This window comes from Taudactylus pleione, unplaced genomic scaffold (genome assembly GCF_031769625.1).
Source record: "Taudactylus pleione unplaced genomic scaffold, aTauple2 ptg000959l, whole genome shotgun sequence".
NCBI lineage: Eukaryota > Metazoa > Chordata > Amphibia > Anura > Myobatrachidae > Taudactylus > Taudactylus pleione.
Window position 1 is genome coordinate 643,645 of NW_028285360.1, and position 14,587 is coordinate 658,231.

General features: G+C 44.2%; 1 protein-coding gene across 1 annotated transcript in view; it reads left to right on the forward strand.

The window, feature by feature from the left end:
• The window catches only part of LOC148473160 (arf-GAP with SH3 domain, ANK repeat and PH domain-containing protein 3-like), a 76,837-nt gene extending 64,117 nt beyond the window's left edge, over positions 1-12,720 (forward strand). The window contains exon 26 of the transcript XR_015872990.1: positions 11,959-12,720. The gene's annotated coding sequence lies outside the window, so the exon portion shown is untranslated. The remainder of the gene's footprint in view (positions 1-11,958) is intronic.
• The last annotated feature ends 1,867 nt before the right edge of the window (positions 12,721-14,587 follow it).

Consider the following 14,587-nt stretch of genomic DNA (forward strand, 5'->3'; position numbering starts at 1 on the left):
AGTTTTTAGAAGTGGAGATGTTGCCCATAGCAACCAATCAGAGTCTACTTAACATTTAACTAGCGTCTTCTAGAAGATAATAGCTAGAATCTGATTGGTTGCTATGCACAACATCTCTACTTCTAAAAACTCTCTCTTTAGTAAATATACCCCTCAGTATCAATTTAAGTGTGTTTTGTTAACTGAAACTTACCAGTAAATCTGGTTTAAGTTTACAAAAAAACACTACTAGAAGAAACAAAGGTCATACTTGAGTACTTAAGACGTTAGCAAGATAAAACCCTACAAAGAAAGATATGGTTCCATGTATAAGGTCAGATATGGATGTATAAAAATTTTATGGCAATTTCTCAATGTTTCCATGAAATAATGTGACTGTCGTGCCGATTATGTCAATTACTGATTTTTTTCTCATAAGCTGTATATATCTAAGCAATTATGTAACTTCATGTATAACATATTACTTATTTGTACATGAAATCTGTCCAAAATATTTATTTAGCGACAGACACACTTTAAAATTATTCATTTCAAACCTACTTTACTGGAACTGATTGTTGCCGATGGTGTATTTGTATAGTTTGCTATCCTTCTAAAATAAGCCAAGGTCAGTCTTGCAGTTTTGTGGTATATGTACTTATTAAGGTACAACTTTTTTTTTATATTATTTACTGTATGCAATATAATACAACATTTCATAAAAATCTAAAAGATGTTAGAAATTGTGTTTTTTTTAATACAATAATGAAATCTTATTAAGGCTGGTTATTCGCAACCAAATATGAATTTATTTAGCAGTAATGATTGTTTTTGAGTGTGTGGTAAGATATGAGGTATTAAAGGTCATTTTATGAAACCTGAAATAAATGAGTCCACTAGTGTCTATCACCCAAGTGTTGTGCTTGTTTTCACTGTTTTCCTATGGAAATCATATGGATCTAGGGGGTAGATGTACTAAGCCTTGGAGAGAGATAAAGTACCAACCAATCAGTTCCTAACTGTAATTTTACAGACCGCAGACGAGATGTACTAAGGTGAAAATGCGGCTAAACTGTTATTTTCAGAGTTTTGACTGCATTTCCCATATGTACAAAGCTCCGGAAAGCTAAAGTATCCTGAACTTGTATCCGGTAGACAAAGCCATCAATAGATTACATTGCCTAATAGAAACCTACAGGCTTCTCTTTACAGTCTTCCATGCTGGATCCCTCCCAGTGTCCCCCATGGCTTGCGCATCGGTGTGCGCATGCGTCGAAGGACTCCCGGGTCAAAAACATTTTAATCGCATTTGTAAGTGCATACTAGCTATATTGAAGCAGGAATACAATCAGTAGGTGGTGGGATGTATCGCATCCATAATGAAATGCTTGATACATCCCACCTTGTATTTGAAAAATGACAGTTAGGAGCTGATTGGTTGGTACTTTGTCTCTCTTCACTTTATCTCTCTCCAAGGCTTAGTACATATATCCCCGTGTCATAAAATTGATTAGCAGACAAATGTAAATGAGCCCCAAAGAAGTTAATAAGATCTATTTGGTCATGAAAACACACTGATACTTTTCAGAAAATGCATGTAGCCATAGGGATCATTGTACCTTATATCCAATGCAGGGAAATGAAACTGATTATATCATTTGAAAGTATATATCTGTTTCTTTTTGTATAAAACAGCTACATAATGGGGGCAAGGTACAATCAGGGAGATTGCTAGACTCTTCAGGGAGTCAGGGAGATTGTTACTATTTCAGGGAGTCTCCCTGACAATCAGGGAGAGTTGGCAAGTATGCCTCAAAGGACACTAGAGAGTAGGGTCCAGAACCTCCTATCTTTAATTACACCACCAATCCTTTAAAAGGGTGATTCCTTCCAATATGCTTCCCTATCGTTTTATATTGTTTTTATTCTTCATTAACATGATTCCTGATAATGCACTATGGGCCTGATTTGGACCCGCTCGTGAGCGCTATGCGCGCTTGTAAGCGGGTCGATGGTGGCCCAGTGCGCATGCGCTCGACGGAGCAGGCTCCGTCGTGCGCATGCGCGAGATCCGGATAGCGACGGGCAAACCGTCGCTCCGGGTCTCGTACCAAAGGGGGCGTGCTGTCGATGTTGAGTGATAGCACGCCCCCTTTGGTGGGCGGGCCAGGGGCGTGGCTGCCCAGATGGAGGCGTTCCCATGGGAACGCCTACCGTCTGGGGCCAGCCTCACTGACATCACAAGTGATGTCAGTGGGAGTGCTTTCGGCTCTGTTAGAGCTGAAAGCACTCTTGGGCTTGCGGCAACGAGACCCTACCACAAGGGTCTCGTCGCAAGCCCGATGGTCATGATGGTCTTGACCATCGCGACCATCATCATGGCCGCTCGCTATAGCTGAGGGTGGTAACCCACAGCTATGCGAGCAGCCAGGAGGCCGCTCTAAAAAAACAGAAGGCCGGCCCTGATTCAGAGCGAGCGCTCTGTCAGAGCATCCAGCTCTGAATCAGGCCCTATGTTCCTGATTCAACGTTGGACGCTATTGCACAGTAGATGTGTCTTTGGCGATAAAGGGAAAACAATGACAGTGTAATATTGTCACAATAATATAAAAATAAACAAAATGAAAGAAACAAAAACGGTGTGTAGTGATTCAGGGTTTGTGGAGAACCCTTTAGGTCACCTGCTTACTTAGGGCCTGATTCAGACCCGCTCGCGAGCACTGAGCACTCGCAAGCGGGTCGATGTTGCCCAAGTGTGCATGCGCACGACGGAGGCGGCTCCGTCGTGCGCATGCGCGAGACCCGAATAATGACGGCCAAGCCGTTGTTATGGGTCTCGCACAAAAGGGGGCGTGCTGTCGATGGTGATTGACAGCACGCCCCCTTTGGTGGGCATGCCGGGGGCGTGGCTGCCCAGACGGAGGCGTTCCCATGGGAACGCCTACCGTCTGGGGCCGGCCCCACTGACATCACTAGTGATCTCAGTGGGAGTGCTTTTGGTTCTGATAGAGCCAAAAGCACTCCAGGGCTTGCGGCAACGAGACCCTACCGCAAGGGTCTCGTCGCAAGCACGATGGTCGCGATGGTCTTGACCATCGCGACCATCATTTTAGCCGCTCACTATTGCTGTGGGTGGTCACCCATAGCTATGCGAGCGGCCAGGAGGCCACTCCAAAGACTAAGAGGGACGGCCCTGATTCAGAGCGAGCGCTCTGTCAGGGCGTCCGGCTCTGAATCAGGGCCTTAGTTAGATTTGAATGCGCAGTATGGAGTGGTCTTTACGAGCATGTAAATTATTCTTAATGTTCAAAATATATACTCCATAAAACATGCAATTAGAAATTGGAATAACCACACATAGGGCCTGATTCAGAGTTGTACGCAAACCCGATGCTTTGTGTATACTCCGACGTTAGATCTGCGCATGTGCAGGATCTGTCCTGAGCAGTGATACACTGTCAGGTGAGGCAGAGCCTTTCCTGCCATACTCCAAAGTTTTGACTATACAAATTCTAAGAAAAATTAAAAGAAAATATTTCTGTGTATTCTAATCATTTTTAAGGGTAAATTCACTAATAATCGAGTCTGGGAGAGTTTGGGCATTTTTCCCACTCACAAATTTACTAATGTTAAACTCGGGAGAGAAATCTCCTTTGCTACGGGAAAATACTGGAGAGTTAGCAAACTCTCTTCAATTCACCATCGGCAAAACTCGAGAACCTTTTCACTGGTGAAGATAGGATTCGGGAATTTACCAAGCAGAGAGTTTCTAAACTCTCATGAGAAGAGAGAACTCTCCTGTAAAAATTCACCTGCCTGTGATCTGCGAATTTGGCAGAAACATACACAGATCACTGTGATCCATGTATGTTTCTGCCTGTAAATAGAAAAAAAGGTTAAAAGTTTTTTTTTTTAAATTACATAGGGTCCCCCCCTAAAGCATAACCAGCCCTGGACTTGCCAGCCAGTCCTGGTTCTTAAAATTACATGGAAAAAAATGTGTAGGGTCCCACTGTAATTTAAGAACCAGCACCAGGCAGCAGGGCCAGACCCAGTTTTAAGTAAAGGGGAAAAAAAATTGCATGAGGTTCCCCCTATATTTAAAACCAGCTCCGTCCCTTTCTAGCGGGGGACTGATGCCACAGCCACTGGAGCCCTTTCACCGGGCCCCCCCAGCCGCAGCATCAGCCCTGACCACTAAGCCCAGGCCAGGTATCCCTGTGGAGTTGGGGACCCACCCAATAAAGTGGTCCCCCTCTCCAGGGCACCCCTGTCCTAGGCTGATAGCCCGGGGCTATCCCCACCACCCCTGGGCGGTGGGTGGCGGGAAGATAGTGTATGTAGTGTTAAAAATAGAATTATCAACATTGTCTTTACAGTGGAACTACCAGTCCCAGCAAGCCTTCCTCGCATGTTGGTACTTGGTACATTTTTTCTCCATGTAATTTTAAGAACCAGGACTGGCTGGCAAGTCCGGGGCTGGTTATGCTTTAGGGGGGGGGGCCTATGTAATTTTTTTTTTAAACTTTTAACCAATTTTTTGACAGGCTAGAACACAAGCAGCTTACACATCTCATTGTTATGTGCAGGCTACTTGCTCGGGAGAGTTTGGCAGAGAGAAGACACTGCAATATTGGGTGAGTAATCTCCTGCAAAACCTGCTACTCGGGGGAGATATCTCATTCTGCTTCACCATCGGACATCTCACTCTCAGCTAAACTCACTTCTTGGTAAAATTTGAGAGTTTCAGGAGCCTCAAATCACCTGAGTTTCGGCATAGCTAATCGAGTTGAAAAAAAATCAAACTCTCCCAGACTCGAGTCTTCGTAAATTTACCCCTTATAGTCAAAACTCTGGAGTAAAATGTGTATGACAGGTGAGGCACTGCCTCCCCTGTCTACCTTTCCTGCACATCCCTGATCAAAATACTTCAAATTTCCAGAACTATATACTGCTGCACCTTTGTATAATGCCCACAACAACCCTCGGGTCATATATGTATGTGTAAATCTGGCTCTGATACTAGCCAGTGCCCCCCCAGCCATTTACCTCACTGCACATAACTGGTCCTGAGAGCGAGCAACAAAGATCTGCCCATGCGCAGTATAGATCCTGCGCATACGCAGATCTAACATCGGAGTTGTACGCAAACCATCGGGAAGAAAAATAGGATTTGTTTGTGCAGTTGGTCAATGCTGAGAAACAGGGACAAACAAATCTGTGAACAAATGTTTAAAACCCAGGACTATCCTGGGAATTAGGGAGAGTTGGCAACTATACTTGAAATAAATACATTACCTCACATACTGTATACAGGGGTTTTAATAAAGAAAAAGAAAAATGGGATTACACATGACTAATTATTTTTTTGTCAAGAAATCTATTTATTGAATTAAAGTGTCTGTCTTGCTTTCTCCAAATACATTTCCAAATACATTCTATGCTAACTAAGCTTACTGTAGCCATATCTTTGTCATCCGCCAGATTTATTTTAGTTGTGTTGCAAAATAGAAGCTGCTTTCTCCAATGCAGAGACCTGTCATTCCTACATAAAACCAGACTTAGAAACATTGGAAAGGATTTGTGTGAGAGGCCTTTACTGGCTGACCTGGAGTGGTTAATGAAAGAGTTGAATGTTAGCCAAAGTTTAATGTCAAGCAGACTGGATAATTTGAAGGCCATCCAAAGGTAAAGAAGGTAATTAGATAAAGGGATGGGATAGGGGAGCAGATGAACAACAAACGAAGCATACAGTGAAAACTACAGTAAGATGGGAAGGGGGAATGTTTTTCAACGAGAAAAGATTTGTAGATGTAAAGGAAAAGGGGGAGATGTATCAATCCCTGTAGAGAGTTAAAAAGGAGAGAGATAAAGTACCAACCAATTAGCTTATATCTATCATTTTACAGGCTGTATTTGAAAAATAACAGTAGATGATTGGGTTATACTTTATCTCTGTCCACTTTATCTCTCTCCAAGGTTTGATACATCTATATGAGTAACCATTTGTGAACAGTAATTTGTTTCTACAATATCAGTTGTATAAGGAAAACATGGCAGCTAACAGAATTTATTTAGTATTATTCTATTAACTAGTCGTACATCTGTAGCCACCACAACAGGTATCATATATATATTTTGTAGCCCAAATTTGATTTTGTAATATATAATATTGTATCTACAAAATAATTTATTTTAACTCTTCCATTATCCCAATCAGGACTGGCAAAGGAGTCTCCACTGGCCTGCACAATATGGATACCCTAACTAACCTCAGCATATACCAACTCAATTTGTCTTCTCTATTGTTCTATATACTTTCACAACACTTCTCTCCAAATTCATCTTCTCTCAAGCACACTGTTCTCCCTCTGCCATCTTTATTTACCTCCCTCCCTCTCTCTCTCTCTCTCTCTCTCTCTCTCCTTCCCTCTTTGCTTCTCTGCACCCATTAACTATTCTGTATCTTGCATCCAACTCACGCCCCTACCGACACAAACAGAAACAAACCTCACACCCACAAATAATTATCACATTCCTCTTTATCACCCTGCTCCTTCTAAACATTGCTGACGGCATCTCACTCAGGCCCAATGTAATCTATACTTCCTGCTCACTCTCTTCTATCCACCCAAAAACCTCATATTCACCTCAAACTTCAAATTCTTCCAGCCATCCACTTATCGCCACTAACATTCCTCTTTTTCTGGCTTATTTAATGCATGGAATAGACAATAAGGATATCCTTACAAACTACTAAGAATCAAATAGTGTTTGAGGTTACCATAAGATTAAAAAAGGGGCAGATTAGATGGACCAAGTGGTTATTATCTGCCTTAAATTCTATGTTTCTATATTCAATAAAACTACTCTTCTCTCCTAATACTTCTGTACATTGTCCAGCTCTTATCTGGCTAACTTTCTACCACAGTATACTTCAACAGTAGACAAAGCAGCTTAAGTCACTACAAACCATGTCTGCTGACCCAAGACTCTACCACGTTACACCAAACAGACTGGCTACCTGCAAAAGTACTAACAAAATAAATCTTACTACAATTTCCACCTTGTCTTCTAACCTCTGGCAATCAGCTATCTTCTATGTCCTATTGATTCCTAATAGTCGCTATTTAGTGCTGCAAGTCGCTTAAGAAAGAACTGTTTTCCAGTCCAATCGTGTGGTTCCAAAGCACAAAAAGTTATTTATGTAATGAAAAAGTAACATAGTGAAAGATTTAACAACTAGAGTAAAAAGCAATCAATAATAGTACAAGCCGATACATACGCATGCGCACTGGTCCCAGTATACAGTCATCAATCCAGAGGTCTGTGATCATCAAAGAGGATGTCTGAACACTAGGATTGGGACGCAGTTTATATACCTTACAGAGTTCTATGTTAACAAAGGAACTAGTTTACAGGTTTCCATTAGTTCTTGCTTCTGGATTGTCTTGTCATTGGTTGATTCATACGGTGTCATCAGGGGCATGTCTCAGTTCTCCAACGGTTTCTTTGTGTAGTTTCCCGCTGAACAACTGGTTAATACTAGCTACAACACTGCATATAGATACTAACATTCAATGCAATAACTCCCTAACATCCATAACTAGCGGACGCAAGATGCGACTCCTTTGCCGATAGGAACGGGAGTCTGCAAATAACAGGGAATTAGTATGATACCAAACATGACATGTCCACTATGCTCTTAACCTTAGATCTTGTTTAAGTACATATTACATCATAATTATTAGTCAATAATACCTTTAATAGTAACTATTGTGAATGGGAACCATCTTGCACATATGCGTCCGCATATGTGCGTCTGTGTACTGAAATAGCAACTATATACAAATGAGCGTCCATGTGTATGTGCGTATGCATATGAGCATCGTGTATATAAGTATATATACATTTATATGTGTGTGCATTATGTGCATCAGTGTATGTGTGTTGTGAATACGCAGTTTAGCGCATCGGTTTGCGCGACGCAAAGTAGCGTCGTGGAAACGCATCGTCAGACTATAGATGATTAGGTCGTCAGATAATAATTGTGTGCGATCATAACCAATTATTTGACTTCGACAGTCCCCTTCCGCAATCAGTTCATGATTTTACTAACTACTTCTAAGCATGCCGACTTTGAAATAGTTTTTTCCAGGATATCCAGATGTTTAGGCAGTGATGGGAGTAGCAGGGGACATAGCACAGAAAATCACATCGGGGCCCAGTCCCACGCTATGCAAAGTGGTGATTTGTGATACAGGGGTAGGGTGAAGCTATAATCTCACTGAGTATGTGGGCATCATACGGGTGGTTAGTCTACTGCCCGCAGAGTCTAGGAGAGCTCCTGGAAGCATACACACACTTTTTCAGCTCCACAGTCTGATGGTTGTTTATACACACTGAACAACCATCATCTGTCTTCTGGCCGCCCCCCTCCCCGCGGCCTCTGCTGCTTATAAACCAGTGTGTTATTTTTGGCGTCTGCATATAAACACTAAGACTGGTGGTGGGATTATCTGCTAGGGGGCACCAGTCAAAATTTTGCCTAGGACACCAAATTGGTTAGGGCCCGTTCTGTGCTTCGTACTAGCAGACAAGTCTATAGCACCTTTATTGTTGCATAGAATATTGGGAGCATCTTTAAGGTTTACATTTTTTAGTTCTTTTAAAGTACTTTTAATCCAAAGTGCCTCTTTTGCTGTTTCAGTCAACACCATATATTCTGCTTCTGTTGAAGATAAACCAACTGTTGGTTGTTTCTTACTTGACCAGTGTATCACTGCGCCTGATAATTCAACTAGGTATCCAGTATAAGAACTTCTGTCGTCTTCATCTGCTCCCCCAATTAGCGCTAAACTCACACATTTTCAGAACTCGCACATGTAGTAGGGTGAGAGAACATGCATGCAAACCTGCATGTTTCTCGTATTTTCCATACTTCCATACTGCAAACTCACATCCAGATGTGTTCCCATGGAAAACATACAACTTGCACAATGTAATAGGAACCAAGGGATGGGTGAGAATGTTTTTTTTTTACAGGTACCGATTGTGGATTCTACTCAGGGCCAGTTCTGGACATTGTGGCGCTCAGGGCGAAAGTTCCCAGTTGCACCCCCCCCCCCAACCCCCCCGGAAAAAAACAACAAAAACACTTTGTTTAGATGGCGTTCCTCTGCGCTTCCGGAAAGGGGGCATGTCTTTGCGGAACACCCCCAATTCATCACACTGTGGGGCGTGCCCAGCACTTACGAACGTGCTGGGCTTCCCCCAAGCTCTCCCCTCGTGGCGAATAATTGCCATGTGCAGTAATGCACCTTACACAGTGTGTCTTACATAGTAATGCCCTTTATAACACATTATGCCACATGTAGTAATGCCCTGTATAACACATTATGCCACACGCAGTGATGCCCTTTATAACACATTATGCCACACACAGTAATGCCCTGTATAATACACTGCGCCATACACTGTAATTCCCTTTATAATACATAATCCCCAATTCGAATTACGCCACACAGAAGTCCCTTATTCATGTTATGACACACAGCAGCGTCCCTTTTGCACAATGCCCAAATTAGTGCCCCTTATACACAAGGCCCACAGTAGTAGTGCCCTAATACAATGCCCACAGTAGTAGTGCCCCTTACACAATGACCCCAGTAGTGGTACCCCACATGCAGTGCCCTCAGTAGTGCCCGCAGTGGTAATGCCCCCATTGGTAATGTCCCCTATAGTAGTGCCCCCCTATAGATGTGCCCCCTGTTGTAATGTCCCCCTATAGCTATGCCCCCAGTAGTAATGCCCCTATAGCCATTTCCCTCAGTAGTAATGCCCCTTATAGCCATGCCCCCAGTAGTAATGCCCCCCTATAGCCATGCCCCCAGTAGTAATGCCCCTTATAGCCATGCCCCCAGTAGTAATGCCGCTTATAGCCATGCCCCCAGTAGTAATGCCCCCCTATAACCATGCCCCTTATAGTCATGCCCCCAGTAGTAATGCCCCTTATAGCCATGCCCCCAGTAGTAATGCCCCCCTATAGCCATGCCCCCAGTAATAATGCCCCTTATAGCCATGCCCCCAGTAGTAATGCTCCCCTATAGCCATGCCCCCAGTAGTAATTCCCCCCTATAGCCATGTCCCCTGTAGCCATGCCCCCAGTGCTGGTGCTTCTGAAAAAAAAAAATTACAATACAAACACAATACTTACCTTAAGCCCTGCTCCTGAGTCTGCTGCCGTCTGGTCCGACCGCGGCTCCACCACGTATCTATGGGAGAGACGTCATGACGTCCCTCCCATAGTGCTCTCTGCCGGAAGCCAGAGCTCAGGAGTGAGCTCTGGCTTTCGGCTGCCGTTGCAGGGAGGGAGCCAGGTGCCTGCTGATAACAAATATCAGTGGACGCCTGGCAAATGCAGCCTCCCTGCTGCGGCGTCTAGCAGGGGGGGAAGCGTCGCTGGGTTTTCTTTTTTTCAGAGATTTTTTTTTTTTGCCTCTCTCCTGGGGACTCAGTGGTGCCCTCTAGGGGCCGGCGCTCAGGGTGACTGCCCTGTTAGCCCGCCCCTAGAACCATCACTGATTCTACTGGAAATGGCGACAGACCGCCGCTAGGGACAAGGTAAGTATGTAAAGTGAGTGAGTGAATGTATGTGTATTAAAAATATACAACATACGGTGTGTGCATCTTGTCATTTTTTCAAATATTTCATTTACAGGTGAACTAGAGGTACCATTGAGCCCTTAATGCCCGACATGCTGGTACTTGTGGTTCTTCAAGAACCAGAATGCGGGGGAGGCTTGCTGGGACCTCTAGTCCTCCAATAAAGACAATATTATTTTATATCTTTTTTATACAACCAACCCCGCACTGGCCAGGGATTCAGTGAAAACTGCATGTGTGGTGTCTGGGTGGCTTCAGACTGCCTGTTGCATTTTGGTATGGGATAGCTCTCATCTCTCTATTGCAGATTCTGTAGTTGGTGACATACTTCTAGTTAGCTTTGTACTTTTGTTGGCAGGAGTATACACTGGTTTTGCATCTGACATACCGTATTTCAGTAGTACAGTTTCAATATAGTTTGCTGATCTACAGTATACTGGTAATTCCAGCTTTTAGATTTTGCTAAATCCTTATACCCAGTAGGAGATATGCAGAACCTAGGTCTTATAATTAAATTTTTTCTCTTAAAGTCTCCACAATGTGACTTTCTTGACCAGCTGGTAGCATACCAGAATTGGCTCCCTGGGTCACAGTTCTGCCCAGCGTCCCCGGGTCGAAGTTCTGCCCAGCGTACACCAATGGGAAGTCCGACCGAGACCCTAACCCACTAAAACCTGGCCAGGATCCAACTGTCCCACCTTGTGTTGGTATCATCCCAATCGGTGCAGGGGTGTCCGAATGCATAACCAGACAAACAAACAAACAAATAGACCAATTAATTTTATATATACGATAACAGGATACACATGGTATAAGAAGTGTGTATTTATATTTATCAACTCTGCATTATTAATGTGGATGTAATCATTTTTGCCTGAATTCATAACATGAAAATGAATATATTTATATGAATTTAGTAGGAAGCTTTTGCTGGGATACAGACTCCGATAAGAGCACGTCCTGGCTTCCTCCGTGGCTACTGCGCATGCATGGCTGTTGGCCGGCACATGTATCATAGGGGAATGATGGAGAGGGATATTGGCGATACATTAGGCCATCTTCACAAGGCATTAACTGCTGGGGCCAAGCTCCAGAATTCTTCACAGCTGAAAATGGAGGGACATATGAAGATATTGGAGATATCTGCTACGGTCTCTCTATTTTATATTCTGAGGATATTTAGATTTTGCAGGGACCCTCTGAAAATGGGTCTTTTAAGGGGATTTCCCACAATTTCAACTTTATAAATATGCCCCCCTATGTCATGTTTGTGTGCATTCAGCTTCTCTCTCTCTCTCCTTACGGGTTCTCTAGGTTCTGGAGCCTCACTCTCAGAATGCAAACTCGCGTTAAACTCAGCTATCAGCTCACAACAGTCAGCTGAAGTCATGAAGTCTACATAGACTGTCAGTACCCGAGGATAATCATGGTTAACTCGAAGAGACGTGAACATGAAGTAAAAGGAGGGTGTGGGGGCCCAGGGAATTTTCATAATAATGTAAATGCTCCGTTCCTGCCACTACATCTTCTGACACTCCCCTGGGCTTATTCCTCTTAACTGAGAATTGTCACTTTCGGACTTGGTATTCTGGTGCTGCTGTGTGCTTGATTTATGCATTTTAGCTATGAAATAGTTAATCTCTTCCTCTAGCACGCAAAGAGCTGCACCTGTGTTTGGCTTTTAAATCCCTGGATCTCCCAGCAGTTTGTGCCAGATCATTGTATAATTCCACCATGTCACACAGCTGCAGTTCCAGAGAGCTTGGTATTTGTAAACCTTTTTCCTGACTAGGCTGTCCTGTATATCAGCAAAACATGTAACCAGTGGACTGCCCTGTGTTTTCTACCATAAGTCGTGACTTTCAACTATTTGTGTGCAATCCAGAATCTTGACACTTGCTACCCATATGCTATTACCCATATTTACCTCTCTAATTCCACAATCTTGTTTATCCTCAGATGTTTGCAAGATTATTACTTTTCACCAATCTCAGACATGCTTAACACATAGATCTGTGACAACTAATGCATTAAAGTGTTGTGCAATTGATTTAAAATAACTCATTACAGTCTAATATGCCAAAAGTGTGATAAATGATTTTGCTAAATAAAAAATATATCCAATCCTTTAGTGGTCCTCATTGAGAGGCCCCATGAGCAACATCTCCTGTAGCCAGCCGGTCAGCTGCTCTGTGCTGTAAACGAAAGGCCCCCATACATCAGCAATTGATTGCAGCAATCATGCAATTTGCAATCAATTGTGTATAAAAATCTTTCCCTTTTTCAATCGATTGTGGCAATTCTGCAATCTGCAATCGATTGAAAAAGGGAAAGATTTTTATACACAATCAATTGCAAATTGCGCGATTGCTGCAATCAATTGCTGATGTATGGGGGCCTTAAGATGATGGCACAGCACAGATCCAGGCCCGCCAAGAGCGACGGTGGGCCTGGGTAACAGGGGGCGTGGCCTAATCACGGGAGGCATGGCCATGCCCCTTTCCCGAAAAAAAAAAAAAAAGTTTTGCAGCGCCGCGAAGAGTCGCTGTGCGCTGGGGAGGGCGTTCGCTCTGAGACCCCTCAGTCCTGCTTCAAGCCAGGGGGGGCGCGATCAGTGTGATCGCTCCCCCCTACAGGCATAGGAGACTACTGTGGCTGCTGCTCAGCAGCCACGAGCTGTCTCCCACCGCAGCTCAGCACACGCCGGAACCAGGCCCTTCAGGAAGCCCGGACCTGGGTAATCTGTACCCGCTCCCCCCCCTCTTGGCGCCCCTGCTCAGATCAGCTAACTGGGATCACAGACTATGAGCCCGGCGATCAGCTGACCAGAGTCACAGAGGAGCTCACCGGATCACTGATCACCATGCAGGTAAGCAGAGCCGTAACTAGACATTTTGGTGCCCTGTGCCAGAAAGAGCATTGGCGCCCCCTCATTTTTCAAAGGGACATAATGCACCCACAAAAAGGGGAATGGCCTCATGGGGAAGGGCCAGGGAAGAGATAGGGGAGGTCAGGAGATGCTGGGGATGAAATAAGAGGAAGCTACAAGTGAGAATGATAATAAACAGAAATTTGACAGGCCCAAACATCGCCCCTTGACCTGTGATGCACAGATGGCACAGGCCGCACACCCTAGCTGCGGCCCTGCAGGTAAGTGTTAGCTTAACAGGGGAGAGGGGGGGGGGATTGCACACGCATGCAAAGGGAGGGGCAGTCCCAAGTAGGGTGGTAGGTAGCAGACGGTGCATGTACGGTCACACTTTTTTTTGTGAAAATGCTTTGAGAAGTGCGGGGGAGAGATTCACAGGGACAGAGCTTTTTCTCTGTCCCTACAAGCAACATTTGATACATCCTTGCAATGTATTCAAATATCGCATTTCGCTTTTCAGCAAATTTATCACATCCCATCCACATCTGTGATGCGGATTGTGATAAATATGTCTCTTAAGGGGCATGCACACGAGACAATATCTTTGAACGGTATATTGTTCATATCGTTCCGTGTGTATGCAATGAACAACCAATGATACACGCTCCTGCTGGACGATAATTATATATTTGGTCATCTGTACATGCAGGCCAATTTGGACGATATCATCAAGAATTGCCTGTTCAGAGATGTGGCAGGATGACTTCACTGAAAGATATCTATCTATCAGTGTGTACACCCGGAATGGGTATGAAATACCGCCGGCCGCATGGCCGGCGGTTCGATTCCCGTCAGCGGCTGTCTAACATGAGCAGAGTTTGGAGCAGCAGAAGCCCGACAGCACTGGAAATCCCGATCGTGGATATCTACTAACCTAACCCCCCTAACCCTCCTTAGAGGTGCCTAACCCTAACTTCCCCCCCAAGTGCCTAACCCTAATCCCCCCTCTAAGTGCCTAACCCTAACCACCCCCTTCCCCGCTGCCTAAACCCGGGGGGGTGCCTAACCCTAAGT